The sequence below is a fragment of the Corvus brachyrhynchos genome, unplaced genomic scaffold (genome assembly GCF_000691975.1).
Source record: "Corvus brachyrhynchos isolate BGI_N302 unplaced genomic scaffold, ASM69197v1 scaffold409, whole genome shotgun sequence".
NCBI lineage: Eukaryota > Metazoa > Chordata > Aves > Passeriformes > Corvidae > Corvus > Corvus brachyrhynchos.
In genome coordinates this window covers 1,134,199-1,139,315 of record NW_008246059.1, presented here as the reverse complement: position 1 = coordinate 1,139,315, position 5,117 = coordinate 1,134,199, and the positions used below count along the sequence as shown (strand labels likewise).

Here is a 5,117-nt window from a genome sequence, read left to right as displayed (position 1 = left end):
AGCAGGTGGTGAGCAGTTGCACTGTGCATTGCTTGTTTTGTATATTCTAACTAGCGGTGGTAGTAGTAGTAATAATACTTCCCCTTCCATTTCTGTTGTATGAAACTGTCTTTATGTCAACTCATTAATTTTACTTTTCCCCTCCCAGTTCTCTCCTCCATCCTGCTGTGGGGGAAGTGTGAGTGAGTGGCTGCATGGTGTTTAGCTACCCACCAGGTCAAACCACGACATCTAAGCAGCACACCTGCACTCAGCGCACTTTGCTCCTTTTGTTCCTAAGTTTGTTTTGGCACTCCACATTCCCACTAGCTCCAGAGGGCTGCACAGAGGAGTACACATAACACAGCTCCAGGCATGGCATTCCCAGCCCACTATGGGCTGCAGCAGCCCTGACCTGCCAGTTTCATTCAAGTTTGGATTTCAAGATGATTTTCACAACCCCAAAGACTAGACTCTGAGCTCATCACCCTACTCCTGGAGCTGGGGCTGTAAGTTCAGGTGCATACACCAATTTGGTCTTTCATATATAGTGCAGGGGGGTGGAAATGGAACTGATTTCATCAGCTCACTCTAGCAGCGTATTTCAGCTGATTCAGAGGTGCCGGAAGGTTTAGACACGATTGAAGAAAGCTGATGCTTAAACTCTCTTAACCTGTGACGTGATACTAGTGCCCACTTCTGATCTTTAAGATATGATAAGCTTGAAAGAAATAGTCCAGATTCTCTCAGGTAAATGATTCATTTTTTTATATAAGAGAAAAAAAAAGTAATTACTGCCATTGAGGGGTTTGAGGCCTTGTGCGTTAGTTAGACATAAACAATAATAGTAATTAGTTTTCATTTCTGTGCCTTTATTTCCTAAACACCCTGTTGTAATTTTACAGATGGGGAAACAGAGCAGGCAGAGGTAAATGAAATTGTGAAAAGGCACAAGCCAGGACAAAGATGAAGCAAAAAGCAAACCTGGACAAGGCATTTGCCCTGGCAGCTGGGATCTCTCACTTCTCAAATCCCTCATCCTACTGCAGCTGAAGAACTGCTACCCTTTGGTTCTTGGGAATGGGCAGTTCGGATAGCACAGTAGTGAGAAGACAAAGAAAGGGACAGGGAAATAGTAGGAAACAGAGAAAATGCAGTTTAAGAAGAGGTGAGAGAGATAGTAAATGAAATGCAATGCTCAGTAACATAGGAAGATGGTGTGGAAATCACTAGAGTAAAACAAACAGTAACTGGAAAGACAATGTAGTAAAAAGCAGATGAAATTTAAAAGATCTTAGGGAAAGTAAATAAGTAATAAGTTGTTGCTTTTGAGGAGCTATCCTTTGTCAACACAAGTAGAAAGTCTGCCAAAAAAGCAGTGCTGCTGAACAAGCCTAAATTATTATCTGGTATAAACTATTAATTTTTTTACAACTATATAGTTGCATTTGTTTAGTACTTCATGTGGTAAGTAAAGAGACTCCTTCTTAGGGGTAAAGATTGATAATCCAGTCAAGAATTAAATGTAGAAATGAAGGGCCCAAAAGGAAGCCATGAAAATAACTTATAAAATAATACTTATAATTGGTAAATAGAAGGAAAAAAATACTAACTTTTGGGGTTTGTAAACCAGTCCCATGGCCTTGATTCCCTATTAAAATCCATCTCTCTGTAATAAACATTACAGTCTGTGAGATCTTTGCCTAGGATAAGATGATCTTGAGCCTTTTTTTTTTCCCCACTCTCTCGTTTCTCTTTAAGTGAGCACAATCACATAAGATTGTCCTTTTGAAAGTATCAAGGCCAATGCAAAATGTAGTTCTTTTGTATCCACTATAAATCCAGTTTAAAGCTGCTTCATGATTACATAATTAATGTACTTAATTTAAGATCCCTCTGAATGCTCCTTCATCTCCTTATTTAATAATCTGCTGTGCTTGCATGTCTGAACCTTGTCTGGTCCTGGCTTCTCCCATTCCTAATCAGCTCTTACGTTGGCAGTAGGAATTATACTCTCAACAGCCCCTCTGCTTAATATGATCACAGTTCAGTCTGTGGGCTTGTCTAAAAGGCAGTCGTTCCATTTGTTAATATGTGACCTCCTTTACTTTTCATTTTGGATCACCACAACCAAGGAAGAATCGTCTATTGTCTTACAAGCCAGGCAAAGTGAACAGGCTGAGTCAGTCCAGGAATATTCAGGCCTCCCCATCTGTGGTATTGCAGAATTCCAGGGCAATTCCACCAGTTGGTGGAGCTTCTGTCTGGGAAAACGGAGCTATTGTGAACAAAGCATACTGTGCATATTTCTAACATTCATAAAAGACTGGGTTTGAATCATTTGAATCTTTCTCAAAATTTCTTCCTTTGGGGCAAAAATTTCCAATGCATGGCCATGATCCAGTTATAGTCATTTGGAAAATCTGAGCATAAACCATGCAACCATGTCTTTAACTAGTTATGAAAAGAAAAGATGAATGTTTGACTATAAAAGTATGACAGCAGGCTGGATTATATTGGGACTTCATTTAGTCAAGACTAGGACTTGGTTTTAGCAGGGGATGACTTGCCAAATACACCACCAAAGACTAAGCTAGACCTTCCCCTCTTCCCTATCATGACCTCTCTATGGCAAAGGCACCTTTCAAGCAAAGGAGGCGGAATGAGTTCCTCTCTCAGTTTGGAAACACTGCGGTGATAAACTGGGTGTCCTGACAAGCTGTTGTAGCATGCTACCTCTCATCTAGAAATGTGCTGGCCTAACATTGTAAGGCAGCTGAGGCAGAGCTGCTGTTCTAGGCTATCAAACTCTGCTGAGTGTTACTTTGATCAGCACCAGAAGATGTTACATTTTTTTTCTGAATGACAGAATAACTCTGAAAGGCAGGATTCTGACTCAGACCTAAATCCAACGATGTTTTAGATGACCAGATTAAAAATGGCAGTGTTTTTTCTAGTGCCCCATGCCCACAAATTCAGAAATCTAAATTAATCATGCTTGCAGGATGAAGAAAGGGTACAAAACAGACTAACTTCAACACAATGATAAGGGCCATATCCCAAATCCCACCCCTCTGGAGCAAGGAGATGTAGTTTAGGACAGCAGGAAGTCTTAGGCTAGTAGAACCTTAGCTCACCTAAGCTTTTTCAAAGACACATCTGGAAGGAGACGGATGCTACCTTCTGTTGACTCTGTATCTTTGTCAATTACAGCACTCCCTAGAAAAAAGAAGATCTATGATTCAGCTCCTTTCTTAAGAAGACTCAAATCCACACTGACCTTTATCTGAGAGAATGGCCTCATCACCAGGTTATTGGTTGTCAGGAAGGTATGGAGGGGAAAAGGAACTTCAACACAGAAATCATGCTCAATCAGGCAAGAAAGTTCTCTTAAGGTCATAGCAGTATTTTTATACTATAGGTGTGTAATATTGCAGTTCTCTTCCATTCCAGCAGACAGCCTGAAGCACTAGACTACAGAGCTTGCACACAAACCTGAAAGTGGTTTCACCACTTCAAACAGGTGGTTGGGATACCACCCAGAATGATGCAGGGATTACAGCAATCTCCTGGGAGGTGGGGAATGCAGGTTGAGTTTCCCCATTCCCACCCTCGTCTCCTTGCCCCAGACAAACAAGGTGAATCTGAATGTCCTGTTTTCTGTGCAAATGCTGGAACTACTGAGCTATTGTGTAATTTAGCCAACTCCTCTTTGGGGCTTTCCTAGAATGTGGCATTTAGGCAGATGAACAGTTGTTTTCTACATGCTGGAGGAAGGTAGGAAATTTTCTTTAAAAAAATGCCAGGGGATAGTCTTTGCATAGGAGGTTAGACTAGATGCCATTTCTATGGTACTACTGAATCTATCATAGAATGCACTGGGTCAGAATGGATCCTAAAGATCATCTTGTTCCAACCCCCCTGTCATAGGAAGGGCACCTTCCACTAGACCAGGTTGCTCAAAGCCCCATCCAGCCTAGTCTTAAACACCTCCAGGGATGGGGAATTCATAACATCTCTGGGCAACCTATTCCAGTGTCTCAGCATCCTCACAGTAAAGAATTTCTTCCTAATATCTAACCTAAACCTGCCCTCCTTCAGCTTAAGGCCATTTCCCCTTGTCTTACCACTGTCCAATTTAGGTGCCTCTGGGCAGATGGCAGCCAGTCAGGATTTCAGCAGTTCGACTTGGGTATCCTGTGGTAAAAGCCTAAAACCAGTGACATTTCATGGCCTTGGCCCCAGAAATCTGCAGGGCTAAAGATTGGCTCTGGTCTTGGGGAAGCCAAGCAAATTCTGATAAGGAGTTGTCAAGTTATTTGGCCATAAATACAAACGCATGGGTGGGCACTGGAAGTGAACCCCTCAGTCTCTCCACACTGTCTGCTCTCTGTGTAACCTTCATCCTCCCCAACTCTGGCGCACCCAGCAAACATCCCTCAACAACCTTCCCTGCTTCCTCGATCTTTATTTCACCCAAGGCCTCCTTCATACTGCTGCAGGCTTCCTCCCCTTGCTGCAGTGCCTGGTTTTGTTATCCCGAGTTATCCCACAAGCCCTGGGAATGACATCCTTCTGGCCCTCACTCCTGCACCACTGCCTCCAGCGAATCAAGCTGTGTACAGACCAGTTAGACAATTTGCCTACTGTTGTTCCTGTCCCCTTATCTCTCCCTCCACCTCGGTATTTATGCTTAATGGATTGGTAGTTCCTTGCATGAAGAACTTCCTTTTCGCCTCATGGGAAGCACACAGCGTATAGTGAGTGACCTCTCATGACATAAATAACTGCAGGACAGCAGACCGTGCTCTCCCTGGAGGGAACCTCTGCCTTGGGCCGGTCGGTGAGCAAGTGCCCGGCTCTCTGCACAACACCCGCATCTGCCCGAAGCACATAGCGCTCTCAATGCCACTTTCTAATCATTTCTCCAAACATCCCATTTCCTGTTCTTTAAATAGCACCTCAGAGATTATTTTAAAGGCTTTCAAAACACTCTTGCCGCCGGTTTTGGGTTTGGAGTGGGTTTTGTTGGTTGGGGGTTTTTTTTTAGCCTTCTTGCATGACGATTTTTCACGTCGTGGGAGACAGGAACAGCTCGAGGAAGCTGCGAAGTTGCACAGAGTACCCGGGGGAGGAAA

General features: G+C 43.2%; 1 protein-coding gene across 1 annotated transcript in view; it reads left to right on the top strand.

Annotated features, from left to right (window-relative positions):
• The first annotated feature begins 209 nt into the window (after positions 1-209).
• Positions 210-5,117, top strand: part of NR4A3 (nuclear receptor subfamily 4 group A member 3) — a 37,224-nt gene continuing 32,316 nt past the window's right edge. The window contains exon 1 of the mRNA XM_008642687.2: positions 210-216. The gene's annotated coding sequence lies outside the window, so the exon portion shown is untranslated. The remainder of the gene's footprint in view (positions 217-5,117) is intronic.